At 37.3% G+C, this 18241-nt stretch overlaps 1 long non-coding RNA gene across 1 annotated transcript; it reads left to right on the top strand.

The window, feature by feature from the left end:
• Nucleotides 1–780: 780 nt before the first annotated feature.
• On the top strand, nt 781–13394 carry LOC107183863. The gene is made up of 3 exons (XR_001514668.1): nt 781–903; nt 7215–7354; nt 13348–13394. It is a non-coding gene; the product is annotated as an uncharacterized LOC107183863 (long non-coding RNA).
• The last annotated feature ends 4847 nt before the right edge of the window (nt 13395–18241 follow it).

Below are 18241 nucleotides of genomic sequence, written 5' to 3'. Positions count from 1 at the left end.
TATCCATTAAGGCTTATGTGAGTTATAGAAGTATAAGCTTTCTTGGACAGGGACAGAGGGAATATTTTATCTTTATATTTTTACTCCTAAATCTTCCATGAGCCATGAATGACTAATAGTGCCTAGACATTGAGCTTAAAACACTTAAATGGTGAGACAGCCAGAAATTGTGAACTTAATTTTGTGTGTGATTTTTCTGCCTTTCTTAGTGCTCTTATTTTAGTTTTGGAACAATTTTATCTAGAGGGCTAAATATTAATGCAAAGATCCTGAAAGGATAACATTCTTCTGTCACTGTTAAGGGCTGATGTTAAACTCCTGATAAGCAGTAGATACTCTTAGATGATTTACATATATTATTTCACTTAATTTTCACAGCCTTTCTACAAGTAGGAGTTAATCTTCTGTATTACTTACTCAGGATTGTTGTAAATGGTAGATTTGAGATTTGAATCCAGGCACATCTGTTCTCAAGCTTATTTCAATGCTGCTTCCTGTAAATAGTCATTTACAATATTTCAGACAAATTTTGGAATGAAAATTCACATGATATCACATTCCTCTGTTGTTATGTAAAAGTAACAGATTATTCAGAGAATGGGCTTTGTGTGTGTGTGTGTGTGGGGAGAGATAGAGAGAGAGAGAGAGAGAGAGAGAGAGAGAGAGAAAGAGGTCAATATTGGGATAATAATAGCAATAATTAATACTTATTGAGCATTTATGATATGTCAGACGCTGCTTTTAGTAAACCTTATAATTTGATAATGGATCATCCTTATTATCCTTGTTAGCTGGATCATCCTTAATATTGTTTTACAAAAACAGAAGACTTAGGCACAGAGGTGAAGTAATTCATTCAAGGTCAAGCTGCTGCTAAGTAGTAGAGCCAGGATTATAACCAAGGTAGTGTATACAGCTCATAAATTGAATGGTCTTTATTATTAAGGGCAAAATAGTTCTGATAGAACAAATTATGGTGCTAGTCCTTGGTTATAACTGAACATATGTTCTAGGCTGCAACTTCTTATTATGCGAAAATCAACTTACTGCATAGACCAGCGGTTGCCAGCCAGGGGTCCACAGACCACTGGTGGTCTGTGAGGTCCTAAAGGTTGGTGACCGCTGGCATAGACCACATCTCTAGAAAGTGATTGTTGTACCAAGTTATAGTGAAGGGTTTTTGTAAACATGATAGAAGGTAGTTTTATATTTTGCAACCTCTAGAAATTTGTAGCTCATGAAAACCTAAGCCGGTCTAGGTTAGTGTACATCAGTGGTTCTCAACCTTCCTAATGCCGTGGCCCTTTAATACAGTGCCTCATGTTGTGGTGACCCCCAATTTCGTTGTTACAAATTGAACATAATTAAAGCATAGTGATTAATCACAAAACAATATTTAATTATATATGTGTTTTCCAATGGTCTTAGGCGACCCCTGTGAAAGGGTCGTTCGACCCCCAAAGGGGTTGTGACCCACAGGTTGAGAACTGCTGGTGTACATCATACCAATATTTACTTTCAAACTGATGTTCTCTCGCCCTGGCCAGTTTGGCTCAGTTGGTAGGAGTGTCGTCTTGAGAATAACCTTTGATATACTGTTTGCTGAATTCCTTTTTGTGGAGTAATAAATGGTACTACATGATTGAGTTATCTTTCTCTGATACTTTTGAGTTTTGAAATGAAACTTGGGTGGTTTTTGTTTAGTTTACATTTAGAATATTTTGAATGGCAAAGCAGACAGCAGTAATATTCTCAGATAGGAGCAATAATGTCTAAATACTATTGTCAATAAACTAAGTTGAGCATATTTAATTTGGCTGCAAAGGCCATTTATAATTTGTAAAGTTCACTTAGTATAGGAAATTGGCATTAAAATTCGGAGCTTGAAGATAGGATAATTTTAATTTGCTTGCAGTTTTGATCCTTTGCTGGCTGGGATGCTTTCATTCTTAGTCTGTTCTTACATTCTGTTCTGTGTTTTTCTGTTTTGTTTTGTTTTGTTTTTTCTGGCACACTTTTATGCAGGGCCTTGTAAGATTTAGGGAGTGGATTCTGGACCATCTGGCTCTTTAGAGTAGTTCAGAAACTTTATTTACTGTATTTTGAGCCAGACTTGCTTGAAATGACTTGATTTGTCTCTGTGCTTGGCAGATTTTTCTTTTATACTTCCACAATTTTTTACTAATAATTTCTTCCTTATTTTAACACAGAAATTTTACCAGTATTTTTATGTTACGTGGACAAGATTTACTTTTTCTTATAACCTCATCAGAAAAACTCATAATGAAACTTCGTAAAGCATTCTATTTTTAAAATTAGTGTATATAATTGACATGACTTGTATACTTATACATGTTTAATATATTTAAAATGTTTAAAAATTGAATATTTTTAGGTACTAATTTATAGCTTTCATTTTGAGGCTAGGAAAGGAAAAGTATATTCTGCAAAATTATAAATTTACTGAGTTAATTCCTAGTACTAGTTTAAAAATATTCCATGTGTCAAAATTAATGATAATTTTTAAAACTATATCTGAATTTAGAAATATGAGCCATCAAACAACTTTAAGAAGTACTAGAGGTACTGAATTTATAAAATGTTTAAAAATTGTTTAGGTGTTAAGAGACTTTCTTTGAGCTTCCTGCCCTATTGTTTGTTTAAAAATTTTAAACTTTTTAAACAGCGTTATTGACATATAATCTGCATGTAATAGAACTTATCCATTTAAAATTTACAATTCAGTGTTTTTTAGTTTATTTATAGAGGTTGCAGTCATCAGCACAGTTAATTTTAGAGCATTTTTATCACCTTACAAAGGACCCTGTTTTCCATTTATATATATATTAGAAGCCCAGTGCACGAAAGTCATGCACTTGGGGGGATCCTCAGCCCAGTCTGCACCCTATCGCAGTCCGGGAGCCCTCGGGAGATGTCCGACTGAGGGCGTAGGCTCATTCCCCATGGAGAGCAGGCCTAAGCTAGCAGATGGACATCCTTAGTGCTGCCAGGGAGGTGGAAGAGGCTCCTGCCACTGTACTTGCCAGCCATGAGCCTGGCTTCTGGTTGAGCAGTGCTCTCCCTATGGGAGTGCACTAACCACCAGGGGGCAGCTCCTGCTTTGAGCATCTGCCCCCTGGTGGTCAATGCATGTCATAGCGACCGGTCATTCCCCTATTTGGTTGATTTGCATATTGGCCTTTTATTATATAGGATTTAATTTTGTTCAACTGATTTAATTTTCATATTCATTGCAAGTTTATAACAGTACAATTAATTTTTATATATTGATCTTATACCCTGCATGTTTGCTGAACTCATTTATTCTATTAATTTTTTTAGTTGGTTTCTTAGGATTTCCTATATATAAAATCATGTCATCTGAGATAGTTTTATGTTTTTCTTTCCTATCTGGATGGATGCCTTTTGTTTCTTATTCTTGTTTACTTTTCTTGGCTAGAACCTCCAGTTCAATGTTGAATAGAAGTGTCTAGAGTGGACACTTGTTCCTAATCTTTAGGGAAAAGCATGCATATATTCAGTACTTGGAAGATGCCTAGTTTTGCCATTGATATTCAGGAAACAGTGTTATTTGAAAGAGGTTTAATTCACATTTTGGTTATGTAGCTCAGGGGTTTTTGAACATGACTCTGTACTATCAGTATCACCTGAATACTTAGAAAGGCAAATTCTTAGACCTCACTTCAGTCCTACTCTGAATCAGAATTGGAAACTTTGGGGTGGGGGATTTACTTAGCTAGTTGCTTGGTAAATGTGGTTCATATTTTTAAGAAACTAATACTACTAATGAGTAACACAAACAGGGTTTTAAGTATATGAAGCATGTAATATTCACAAAGATGAGTTATAGTAGGTATTTTCTGCTTCCTTCCTCCCTTCTTTCCTTCCTTTTTTCCCCCCTTCCTTCCCCCCCCCTTTTTTTAAAACATGTCGAAACAACCCAGAGAAGTTGGCAATTTTCAGTGCTTTTGGGTAGTGGTTACTAGTAAAAGAGTGAGCCTTGGCATTGTACTGCATCGCTTGGAATTTAGTTCTGCCATTTATTTACTAGCTATGTGAATTTGGGCATTTATTTAATCTGTGTTTCAGGTTCTTCATGTGTAAAATGAGAGTTTAAAAATAAGAGTATCTACTTTAGAGTTGTCAAGATTCGATGAGATAATATAAGTAAAGTGCTGATAATAGTGCCTGGCCCATAAGTGAGTCCTTAGTAAATATAAATATTTGCTATTACAATTATTATTGACCAAGGACACCAACATGGCCCATTTCTCCTGTCTTTCATTTATATGTGTTTCTTGCTGTGCCTGAATTTCTTTTCCTCTCCTTTGCTTCATTCATTTGACAAATATTGGGTACCCACTATCTGCAAAGCACCGCTGTCTATACTATTACATACATAGTGAGTAAGACAAAGTCACTGGCCTCCTTCTAATAAAGGAAACCAACAGAAACAAACAGATATAAATGTCAGATAATGAGAAAAGCTAGGAAGAACAATAAAGCAGGAAAAGGGAAGAGAATGCTTATAAGATTTTACTTTAGATAGGGTGGTTAGAAAGACCCCTCTTAGGTTACATTCGATCAGAGATTTGAATGAAATAAGAAGTGATCCATATGAGTGTCTATGGATGTGTTCCAGATAGAGGCAACAGCAAGTGCAGGGTCCTTAAGATAGGAATGCACTTTGCAGTTGCTTGGTTGCTTCCTGTTAGACTTGTTAGTGGCAGGTGGCTCTTTTGGTTGGAGTGCCTTCCTGTACACCAAAAAAAAAAAAAAAAAATAAAAAAAAAAAAAAAAAAAAAAAAAAGACTTGTAAGAGACTTCCTCAGTTTTTCCCATCTTAATTTTAAATTGATTTCAGAGAGGAAGGGAGAGAGATAGAAACATCAATGATGAGAGAAAATCACTGATTGGCTGCCTCCTGCACACCTCCTACTCGTGAGTGATGGAGCCCACAACCCGGGCATGTGCCCTTGGCTGGAATCGAACCGGGGACCCTTCAGTCCACAGGCTGACGCTCTACCCACCGTGCCTAACCGGCCAGGGCTCCCATCTTAATTTGTTGTATAATAATTCTGACATGACTTTTCTTCTTCTGTCTCCCTCAGGTATCTCTGATACCATAGCATCTGTGTTTGCTCTCTCTTATTGCATTTAACCACAACTATTTTTATTGTTTGTTTTCCCCACTATCCTCAATTCTCAAATGTGAGAAATTGTAGTTTGTTATTTTAATACTAGAGGCCCGGTGCACAGATTTGAGCATCAGTGGGATCCCTCAGCTTGGCCTGTGCCCTCTCGCAATCTGGGACCCCTCAGGGATGTCGGACTGCCAGTTTCGGCCTGATCCCTGCAGGCCAGGCCGAGGGACCCCAATGAATCCATGCACTGGGCCTCTAGTATGCATATAAGATCTTTGGTTAATCTCTTCCTGCCCTCTCCTATCCCCTTCCCTCTGAGCTTCATCAGTCTGTTCTATGTTTCCATGCCTGTGCGTTGAGCATCTGCCCCTGTGATCAATGAGCATCAAAGCTACCAGTTGAACGGTCGCTTAGGCTTTTATATTTATAGGTTCTCAGTATCTTGACACACAGATGTACAGTAGTAGTCCCCCTTATCCACAGGGGATACATTGTACCAGTATACGTAGTAGATGCTTGAAATGACAGATTGTACTAAACCTTACATATACTATGTTTTTTCCTGTACACAAATACTTATAATAAAGTTTAATTTGTAAATTAGGCACAACAATAACTAATAATAAAATAGAGCAATTATAACCTCATACGGTGATAAGAGTTATGTGGTCTCTCTCTCCCAAAATATTTTATTGTACATACAGTGTGGATATGATGGACAAAGGGATGATTCACATCCCAGGCAGACTGGAGCAGAATGGCACAAGATTTCATTACACTACTCAGAATGGTGCACAATTTAAAACATGAATTTTTCATTTCTGGAATTTTCCATTTAATATTTTGAACAGTGTTTGACCTTTGGTAACTAAAACTGTGGGAAGATTCCAAGGATATAAGGAGTAGTTTCCCTTCTAGTTCCTCAGCTCTCTTGAAAATGGAGTATTAGAAAGGTGAATTCTAAATAGCTTAATTTTTGCGTGTTAATATTTCAAAAATATTTGAATGGCAAATTATCCAGAAAATCATGTGCATCATAACACTATTTTTTTTGGTATGTTCACTAGTACTGAATTGTTACTCCTTGTCTTACATTTTTAGAGAGCAAAACTAAAAAGATTTTGAGTGGTTTATTTGAAAGAATGAAATCTGTTCCATTGTCTCCTTTTCACCTCCTAGAGTTCTATATTTGTTTGCCATTATACACAGTGTTATTTCTGTCTGGATTGCCACTTTCTGTCTACTTCACAGTGGTCTTCAACATGACCTTTTCATGGGAAGTTTCAAAAAGTTGTACTCATACACCCTTCACCAGTTGTCCCTAACTATAACACCCCCTAACCTATAGTATAAGATCAAAACCTGGAAATTGATATTGGCACATTCACAGACCCTATCAAATACTTATTTGTGGTTTTGTATGTATATACTGTGCATGTGCAATTTTACCATGTATGGATTCATTTAGCTATAACAACAATTAAGATAAACTGTTTCATCACAAAGATCTTCTATGCTACTCCTTTATAACTACTCCCTTCGTCATTTTATTAATTTATTCACTGGTTATTCTTTGTATCATTTGATCTTGTGATTAATGGAAAAAGATCGCATTATGTTTTAGAGAATGCCTTTCTATTTTTACCTTTTTTCAACATTGTACTCTAACCATTTACAATAAGCCTAATACTAAAGTTTCAGTTCATATTGTGTACTATACTAGAATCAAAGGCTCTTGAAGTCATATAGTGTAGCATCTTCCCCTCCACAAAATCCCCCCAAAATGAAATTAGAAAATTTATATGAAGCAACTCAACATTCATTTATCAACCTATGAATTTCCAATAACCAGGGTCTCCTTTTTTTTTTTTACTACCTGGTACACTTTGGGGTTAGATTACCTATGTGTTAACTTTTGCTAGATTATGCTGCACTTAGAAATAACTCCAAATATCAGTGTTTACAATAACAAAGATTTATTTATTGTTCACATTATAGGTTCTCTAGTAATCTATTATGGTTCTACTCCGCAATTCTTTTTCATTTCAGGATCCAGGATGAAGGAGCACCCCCTATTTATGACATACTGTTCTCTTGGCAGAGAGAAAAGAGCAAGAGCTGGTGGAAACTCACAAAGCTCTTAAAACTTCTACTTGGAACTGGAACTTTCTCATATTTCATTGGCCAAAGTAAGTCACATGGCCAAGCCAACAATAGGGTATCCACAGAGAGGCACTACAAGTCACATGGCAACAGGGAGGGTTGTTAATATTCTTATAAAAGGAGAATAAATGATTAAGAATTATAATACAACCTACCAGACTGTAGGATGATATACTATGCTCTACTTTTGTAATAAACTTTTTTTTTAGTAAAGTTTATTACACTTTACATGACTTTTCTTAATAAAATTAGCAGCCTCCCATCCCCTTTTACTTTGTGGCAACTGATAAGAATTTATGATAGTTAATGATAAATAATTACTTTAAAATTCTAATAACATTAGTATTTTAAGAGGTCAGAATTTGATTTTACAACTTTAAGTTTTCCTTGTCAAAAATTCATATGCAATTTTGCATACTGATTTAAAATTTTTGGAGTTTCATATTTTCCTCCAATTTGAAAATAGCTTTATTGTTTTACTTATAAAAGCAGGGCATGCTTATTATAAAGAAAAGTTTTCAGGGAATACAAAGTAATGTAAAGAATGTAAAAATAATTATAATCCCATTATCCAGACATAATTACTGTTAGCATTTTGGCTGTACCTTTCACATTTTTTCCTCTGTGCATTCATTATGTGTGTTGTGTATTTGTGATTTTTTAAACTCTAAAATGGTTATATTTCAGTTTAAAAAAACCAATTTTATTGAAACACACAAAAAACATTCTTTGATCATTTTGCTTGATGAGTGAATTGGCAATTTAAATGGCTGTTTCCATTCTCACTTAGCTGTATCGTATAAGTATAGTAATCAGCACAAGGTGTACTTTAGATTAGAATACTTTAATGAGCCCAGGCCTTCTCAAATGTATTTGTGTAGTAACCCAACGAGTTTGTAAGGTGGTGATTAATAAGGTAGTATGGAACTCAGGATTTCTTACTACTAGTATGTATGTGTTTTTTGGGGGACACTAAAAATTCAACTGGATTGTATTTAAAAAGTAGCTCAGTATTGCCTGGCCAGTGTCAGTGGTTGAGTGTTGACCTATGAACCCGGAAGTCATGGTTCCATTCTGGGGCAGGGCACATGTCTGGGTTGCAGGCTTGATCCCCAGTAGGAGGCATGCAAGAGCAGCCAATCAATTATTCTCTCTCATCATTGATATTTCTTTCCCTCTTCCTTCATCTCTGAAATAAAAAAAACATATATTAAAAAACAATTAGCTGATTATTTAGGGAACACATTTCATTTACTTTCTCTAGCAGAAAATTTACACCTCTACCTGTAATTTTTCATTGAAACTGGGCCATTTTTGAGAATGAAAAAGACATTATATTTTCAATTCTGTAAATTAAAAAAAAATACTTCATTTTTGGCCATCAAAATGGTTTCATTACATTGGTAGATCAGAAAAACAGTTCTATTCAAGGTTTGTTTTCAAAAATTAAAATTAAAACATTTGTTCTGTATTACAACAAAATAAAGTCTTTACATAGGTTATCAGAATATCAGATTTCATAAGCAGAATAATTATTCTTGGTAATAGTCAGATTTTAAATCAGTTTCTTAGTTATATCTGTCTCTAATACTTTTCTGAACAATGTAATTATTTTCCAATATAGTTTAACTAGTTCTAATTTTTTCATAAAACTGCCTGCAGTATTTTTCAGTTACATTTTATTGTGGTTGTTAACCCTTACAGTTGACTCTTCTCTGTAACTGGTAATATTTTTAATTGCTAATATGCTTTCTGTACACATTATACCTGGTTAGTTCAGGAAAATTTTTACTAAATGGAGAATATTCTTAATTCTAATTTTTTTCTTACTGAAAACTATAAAATTATCAGCCCTAATATTTTCACAGGCAATGTCTTTTTGCCTCTACTAAAAGTACTCTTTTTGACAAATATTTTTAGAAGATAAATCTTTTCATATAAGTTGTCCCTACATATGATTATTTTACATGTTCCATAAAATTTAGATGCTGTAAAATTGTAGGCTTTCTGTAATTTCATTTCAATACAGAGTATAAATTTTTTCAGCTAAAAATAGAAATAGTCTTTTGCTGGAATTTCTACAATTTATTACAAAGTATAATTATAGAATTTCAAGATTCAGTCTTTTATACTATTTGAGCTCTCACTATTTAATTTATTCAGTTCTTTCTTTGCTTTTTTTAATTTTACTGATTTTAGAGAGAAGGGAGAGAGAGAAACATCAACATGAAAGAGAAACATCAATCCGTTGCTTCCTGTACACACCCTGCTTAGGGATCAAACCCACCTTTTGGTGTATGGGATGATGCTCCAATCAACTGAGCCACATAAGCTAGGTGTTTCCTTGATTTTAAGGGATGCATTTCAGTGTTTTGGCAAATGTAGTTTATAATAATTGCTATTTGCTAAAAGCTTCAAAGCTAAATTTTTTTGGAGCATTATTCATTGAACTTAATCTTTGATTAAAGATTTCCAACTGATTTTGAACAAATGCAATCAATTTTTAGACTTGTTTTCAAGCACATTCAATACTAATTTGCAATGTTAGTGTTTCAAAGATTCCAGTCTTTAAAATCTGATGATACCTTGCAAGTAGAGCATACAATATTGCCATGTTGTTGTTTTTTGTATTTGATAATTTTTTTTGTCCTTAACAGTTTAACTGTGGATATGTGAAAACATTTGTAAATGTTGATAATTACAGCTAACTTGTTAACAGTGATGTCACTAGAGCTCCATTTTAAATAGAAATAGCCTCAAAAGTTTTATGCAAATTGTCTATCTGCTTTCTACAGAAATAGAAATTTAGTACTTAATTTTGTTTTAAATATACAATTTCTTCATTTTTGCTTATTGCTATGGAAAGGGTATAGTAGATAAAAAAAATGATTGCCAAACAACAAGATAAATAAGCAGTTGTAGATTTATGCTCTACAATAAATTTAAAAAACCACAAAACCAACTCAAGAGTTATCAGACCTGACTCCTCCCACCTAACCTGGAATTCCCCACTGACAGCAGCTGGTGGCCTGGTGCATCTTGCAGGTCATTGAACACCACATAGCCAACAGGAGCACCAGTGTCAAATACTTTTCCTACTGTCTGGAAAGGCTGTAAGCAATTAGCAGTCCCTGGTTGCTTGCATCTGAAGATACCCAGTGGGTCTTCTGCATGCTATCCTTGAAAAGAAAGAGTTAGTTATGTTATATCTGTAGAGTCAGGAAAAGAAAGATGAAATTATCACTAGTTCTTTTTGAGATTTCATCACTTGTTCAAGTGATTAAAGCACTTACACATGATTAGCTGATATCTTTGCCAGAAGCTAGATGTATACAGTTAGAAGTGTACTGAATCCATCTTGGCTTATTTTAATATAGTGATTAATAATAATTGTTCATTTAAGAAAATGAGAAATCTGAGACAAATGGTAAACTGGATGGGATACTGGGACAGCATATTGTAAATTAAGACCTTCCGAGCAAACCATGGCATATGAGAAGGCAGCATGCTGTTGTGAAAGAGCATGGAGCTGGGAGTGGGACACACCTGCATTTAAGTCCAGTCTCTGCCATTTAAAAGCTTGGACAAGTAACCTCTTTGAGACTAGTTATATTAGGGTTTCAACAGAGACAACAGGGAATGCACAGGCGCGCGCACAAACACACATACTGATTGGTTTTAAGGAATTGGTTCGTGTGGAGGCTGGCAAGTCCTAAATCTGCAGAGCAGCCAGTAGGATGGGGACCCAGGGGAGAATTAATGTTGAGAGTCTGAAGACATCTGGAGACAGAATTCCTTCTTCCTCAGGGGACCTCATTCTTCTTAAGGCTTTCAACTGATTGGATGATACCTACCCACATTATGGAGAGTAATTTGCTTTACTCAGCCTACTGATTTAAATATTAATCATATTCTAAAAAAATACCTTTACAGTAACATCTAGACTGGTATTTGACCAAACAACTGGGTACCATAGCCTAGCCAAATTGACACATATAATTAGCCTTCATATTAGGTTTCCTCATTTGCAAACTAGGATGATATGTGGCTCGCAAGGATTAAGTGTGTAAGTATTTCTAAAGTACTTTGCATAATATGTTCTCAAAGTAGGCACTTGGTGAATGTTGGTTTCTTAATCCAGTCTTGTACCCATTAAGACTATAGGCCATGAAAAATAAAAGCCCAATCTTGATGCTTAAAAATATTTTTCTCTATGTATCTTTGTATTTCTAACTAAGCTTTTCCTGCCCCCTCATCTATTTAATAAGCCCTGACAAATCTATCTTATAAACTTTTCTTCAAAGCATATCCTTCTTTTTTTGCTATTACCAGTGTTTGGGTCCTTCCCTGAGCCATTAAATTTATTTCCTAAGTAGCAGTGTACATTCCATTGTACTCTTCCTTTTCACATATAACTAATCACCTAGAACTAATACTAAGTAAATAACTCCTGAATTTGTCCCCTTTTTCTATCCTCCTTTACTTTTACCATGCAGATGAAGCCCTTCATAAGTTGTCTTAAACAAAACTTTATAACCTTGTGCTTACTTTGTACCACTATTCAGAACTACTTGTGATTCTTTTCAACACAATTGAGCTTTCTGTTGCATGCATGCCTCTGTGCATGCTATTACTTGTGTATAGAATCACCCGCTCCCCCAACTCGTACTTCAAATTCCTGCACCGATATCACCCTCATAAAGCCATCCTGGACTCCCTTCCTGGTTCCAGAACACTCTTACACATTCATGTATAGGTGAACTTGTGCCTTCAAACATTGATACTCCTAAATTGCGTTTCAAGTGAGATGATAAGTCTGTTCATCAGATGACCAAGGAACCCTTTGAACTGTGGTATGAATTGAATAGCACTCCCTGACGACAGGCATTTCTCATCTGCTGATAGTATCATCTTTTTGTACATCCATTGGTGTATTCATTTTATTATTTTACTAGAGGCCCGGTGCACGAAATTCATGCACGAGGCGGGTGTCCTTCAGCCTGGCCTGCACCCTCTCCAATTTGGGACTCCTCGGACATCCCTCTCACAATCCAGGACCGCTGGCTCGTAACCGCTCATCTGCCTGCCTGCCTTATTGCCTCTAACTGCTTCTGTCTGTCAGCCTGATTGCCCCCAAACCGCTCCCCTGCCAGCCTGATTGATGCCTAACTGCTCCCCTGATGGCCTGATTGTTCCCAACTGCCCTCTCCTGTCGGTCTGATCGCCCCCAACTGCCCTCCCCTGCTGGCCCGATTGCTCCGAACTACCCTCCCCTGCTGGCCCGATTGCTCCGAACTACCCTCCCCTGCCAGCCTGATCGCCCACAACTGCCCTCCCCTGCCAGCCATTTTGTGATGACGTAAGGGCGTCACGTGAGGGTGCAAGAACCACCTAGGTTTTTATTAGTATAGATTGATGTGGTGTTTGAATTGTATTTATAGGTACTTTGGGCACTTGGGTATAGGGCCGGGGTGGGCAAACTTTTTGACTCGAGGGCCACAATGGATTCTTAAACTGGACTGGAGGGCCGGAACAAAAGCATGGATGGAGTGTTTGTGTGAACTAATATAAATTCAAAGTAAACATCATTACATAAAAGGGTACAGTCTTTTTTTTTTTTTTTTTTAGTTTTATTCATTTCAAACGGGCCGTAGTTTGCCCACGGCTGGTATAGGGTGACTGCTTAAGGCTTTGGGCCTTTTAACTTTAAGCATTTCACCCCTAAATTGTTATATGTTGGGTTCTGGGTAAAATTTTGCATGAAGAAATGAGTTTTGATGTCAAGAGTAATTTAAAAATTCTTGTTTTATTTCTTGTATCTGATTCTTAGTAATCTATATGGCTGCCTTTATTCACTCCCACTTCCCTCCCAAAAGAAACAAAACTAACTTTTTGAAATTAAGAATATTTTAATCCTGTTTATCTTTATTTTTCAAATATCTATTGAATGAATGCAAGTATATTAATAGAAGTTATTGAATAGAATTTAATTTCTATTTTTTTATTTTTATTTTTTTAGTTATCAAGTGGGAATCCTGTATATGAAAAATACTATAGACAGGTAAGATTTTTGTTTGTCTTAGATTGAACATAAAATATACTTTTACCTCGATTGTATACATGCAGATTACCAGTCAGCTGGATAAACTTGACATGTCTTATTTTCAACATTTTGTGCCTTAGCCTCATGTTTTGAGTACTTAATACTTTTGACAAGCTCTCAGAAATGAAGGAAAGATAATTAAGGCCAAACACTTAATTGTCTCAAATATTTATCTATCTTAAAAATCCATATAACACCCTAACTGGTTTGGTTCAGTGGCTAGCACGTCGGCCTGCAGACTGAAAGGTCCCAGGTTCGATTCCGGTCAAGGGCACGCACCTTGGTTGCAGGCACATCCCCAGTGGGGGGTGTGCAGGAGGCACCTGATCAATGTTGCTCTCTCATAGATGTTTCTGACTCTCTATGCCCCTCCCTTCCTCTCTGTAAAAAATAAAATATATTTTTTTAAAATCCATATAACATTAGATGCATTCATCTCAATATAAATATCCATATTAATATAAGTCAAATGAAAATGACTTTTAGTTGTTTTTAAGACTTATTAAGGTTTTTAATATTTATAAAGTTAAAACCATGACTCATACAAATGTAAAATGAACATGTGTCAAGGATTTTATTCAACTCATTAATTACTGGGATAACTAGTAAAATGTAAAGATGAGAATATGAGTTACAGAGATTTATATTCTCCAGACAAAATTCATTTTATTGGTATGGACAGGATTCACTTGCATTGCTATCAATTTTTTTTTATAATTTAACCTACAGATTGTAAAATAGCCTAGTTGATGGAAAGTTAATCAACTATAGATCAAACAATCTCCTGAGGGTGTAGACAATGTCATTTGCCCATTACCAAATATTGGATAATTTTTCCTAATAATCCTTTCATCTTGGGATCATAATCGCTGAAAAGGCTGGTCTCTATATTTGACCTGGCTATTTACATAGTTAGAGTCTGTACTTGTGGGAGTCACCACGTGGGAGTCTGTACTTGTTCTTCAATAAATCTCCACCTTTGTTATAAACAAACAAAAACATTAATGAACTATTATAGGTCTCCTTGTTGTGTGACTTGCAAATCTAGAGCCATACATTCACTATTTAACAACTTCTAAGGCTAGAGACTAAATTTTCCTTAACATTTTTAAAGAATCTCAGATTGTACTTTATAAAGCCTCTTTATTTGTGCCTCAATTTTGAGGCTAGGATCCCAACCTTAGAAATCTACCTCCTCCCCTGCCCCCCCTCCCATATTTCACTGGCAGTACATGCAAGTATGAGTGAATTTATCTCATCTTGAGGTTTTCCATATCTGCTGAAGTTCCTAGTCTGTGAGGTGACATTGCTTTACTCTCTGAGAAACTGACACCTTATAAATCAAGTTGCAGGCCATTTTTGGGGGGAGGACTTTGTAGACATTGACTTCACATAAAGTCAGTTCTTATTCTTTAATAGTGGCTTGTTCTGTCTGAATAAAATAATGACCTTGTTTTGTACAATTGAATTTCTCAATTATACTCTGATAATAAGGAGACCAAATTTTTATTTAACTTATGTAAAAATTACTCTATTGCCATAAAAAGTAAGGATACTCACTTAAAGGATTTTAATTTTTACCGCTGCTGCACTCGCCAGCCATGATCCCGACTTCTGGCTGAGTGGCACTCCTTTTGTGGAAGCACACTGACCACCAGGGAGCAGCTCCTGCATTGAGCGCCTGCCCTGGTGGTCAGTGCGCATCATAGCAACCGGTCGTTCTGTCATAGGGCCGAAACTGGCTCTCCTACATCCCCTGAGGTGTCCTGGATTGCGAGAGGGCTCAGGCCAGGACAAGGGACCCCACTGGTGCACAATCGGGGTGGGGGAGGGACCATGGGAGGGTCCAGAACATGCCCAGCCTATCTCGCTCAGTCCTAATTGGCCGGACTCCAGCAGCAAGCAACCTACCAGTCGGAGCATCTGCCCCCTGGTGGTTAGTGCACATCATAGTGACTGGTCAGCCGGTCGACTGTCTGCCCCCTGGTGGTCAGTGCATGTCATAGTGACTGGTCAACTGGTTGACTGTCTGCCCCCTCATAGTCAGTGCACATCATAGGGAGTGGTTGCGTGGCCTTAGCATATCATTAGCATATTATGCTTTGATTGGCTGAATAGATGACTGGACAACCGGACACTTAGCATATTAGGCTTTTATTATGTAGGATGTTTTTATTAATTTGAGACAGAGAGGACTGGAGATGGGGGAGGAGGGGCGTGGAGAGAGAGAGAGAGGAAAACATTGATGCAAGAGAGAAATACTGATTGGCTGCCTCCTGTAGGCCCCCTACTGGGGATCCAACCCACAACCTGGGCCTATGTCCTCACTTAGAATCAACTAGTGACCTTTCATTGCCCACTGGACAACACCTAACTGAGCCACATGTCCAACTGAGACACAGCGGCTGGGGTAAAGGACTTGTTTTTGAATTCTGAAGAGTCAGTGAAATCAGAGACTACTGAAAACTATTTCATTCACTTTACAAATACAGAGCCTGTTAAATTGAGGGTGAGAGATAGGGTAAGAGGGCAAAAACTGCTTTCCCATATATCCATTACAAAATACAATATTAAAAATAATGCCAACAGTATTCTAAGTAAATAACCATAATTACATTTTTCTTACCAGTTCATTCAGTCCTATATAATTCTTGTTCTCCTTCATCTTGGATCAGGGGTCTGTTTTTATAAAATACTAGAGGCCCGGTGCATGAAGTTCATGCACGGGGATGGGAGGTATTCCCCTCAGCCTGCCTGCCTGATGGCCCTAACTGCTCTCCCCTCCTGCCTGATCCCCCTAACTGCTCTCCCCTCCTTGTCTGATCCCCCTAACTGCCTGTCTGCTCTCCCCTCCTGGCCTGATTCCCCTAACTGATCCCCCTAACTGCCCATCTGCTCTCCCTTCCTCTCTGCGCCTTCAGACCTCAGTGCAGGAGTGCTGAGAGCTCTCTGCTGAGGCCCCCACCCCTGTCCTCTCTACCCCCTCTGGGCCAGGCAGTGCCACGGGCCTGTGTGCGCCTCTGCCTGGGGAGCCACCACAGCCCATCCTGACGCCCACCTCCAGGCAGGCAGCGCAGCGGGCCTGCACATGCCTCCTCTTGGGGGCCGCCACGGCCCGTCTTGATGCCCCCCTCTGGGCTGGGCAGCATGGCAGGCCTGCGTGTGCCTCTGCTGGGGGGTGAGGGGCACCTCCAGCGGCAGCCTCATGTCCTGGTGGCACAAGTCTCCATCCCCGCCCACCAGATCTTGTGCACACGCAGCCTGTTGAACGGTAGTGACTGGGACACTGTTAGGACCAATTAGTATATTACCTCTTTATATATATAGATATGTATTTCTAGACTGCAAAGAGTCCTGGAAATTCTAACTCTCCACCAGTACAGTCTGAAAGTTGTTTAAGGGATATCAACTCAGAAGACTTTACCCAAAAATCTATATTTTGAAGTGTTAACAATTCAGAGAACACGATATGGTTGTTTAGATGAGGCTCTTGAGAGTTTGTTGAAGACATAATTGTATCTGGTAGCTTATGGTAAAGCTTTTAGGCAAGCATCTGAGTACAACAGAAACCACCTATGTATGACCATGACTAAACAGCTGCATTTAATTTATTAGAGTAACAAAAGGATAGAGATAGTAAAATTCTTAATTGGAATATAGTACACAAATATTTCATAAGAGATCGATTAATGTTTTCCCTGAGTGCTTCTATATTTAGACTATGCTGGGGTAGGTGTTCTCTCCTCACCCCCGCCCCCACCCCTCCCATGGTCAGAGAGTGGGGAAAGAAAAGGAATTCTGGAAAATTCTTGAGGCAGGTTTCCCAGCTCTTATTGTACTTCTTTGTTACCCCACATTTGGATTGGGTAGTTCCTTCTTTTTTGCTGAGCACTTGAAAGAAAGGATTTCTCTTTTGCTTCATTGCTGGGATTGGCTTATCTGAATGCTTTGTATATGTTTGCAACAAACTTATTAGTCTTTTAAGTAAAGTTGCAAAACAGCTCATAAATATTGTAGTATCATGTTATCTTGCCCATACCTTTTTAAAACTTGCTTTTTATTTTTACAAATTGAACTTTACTTCAGGAAATCTTTGCAGAAGTGAGTGTCATTTTTGTAAAACTGTTTTTATGTTCTTGGTGACCTCATTCTGTCTTAAAGGAAAGTCCCCCTTAGTTGAAATGGTGTGTTAGCTTTAATGTGCTTTAGGAGCTTAACAGTTTTTTAAATGTTTCTTTAATTTTATTATGGAATCACTGCTGGTTTTGGAGCTGCTTTGATTTTTTAATAAAGTGTTGTAGTTCCTAACAGTAAGTATAAAAGCAGAAGTTAATGATTTTAAGGTGTTTGAAAAAACAGGTAACACATGCAGCTAAGACCTCTCCAGGAAATGCTTTTTTTCCCTCCTATTGCCATGTAACTTTATTAGAATTTAAAAGGCGCTATAGAAGAGTTGGAGTCAGGAGATAATGTATTAATGTTATGACTCCACTAATTTGCTCTACTTCCTTTGAGCTTCAGTTCTCTCATTTGTATAATGGACACGATAAAAAACATTTTGTAAATTGCCAATGCTATCTAGATGGTACTCTACTTATATGGCTATGCATATATTCTTCCACCTTGGTTTAGTCAAAGGATTCCCATTCCCTTTTTAAAAAAGCCAGTTCTCAAATTTCAGTAAGGAACACAAATAATTTTGTCTTTGTCAGCTTACCATTTGTATTTTTTTCAGGTTGATACAGGCAATACTGGAAGGGTATTAGCTTCTGATGCTGCTGCTTTCCTGAAAAAATCAGGGCTTCCAGAC

The sequence above is a fragment of the Myotis davidii genome, unplaced genomic scaffold (assembly GCF_000327345.1).
Source record: "Myotis davidii unplaced genomic scaffold, ASM32734v1 scaffold79, whole genome shotgun sequence".
Classification (NCBI taxonomy): Eukaryota; Metazoa; Chordata; class Mammalia; order Chiroptera; family Vespertilionidae; genus Myotis; species Myotis davidii.
Note: the sequence above shows the minus strand (reverse complement) of the source record. Positions and strands in the feature narration are given on the sequence as shown.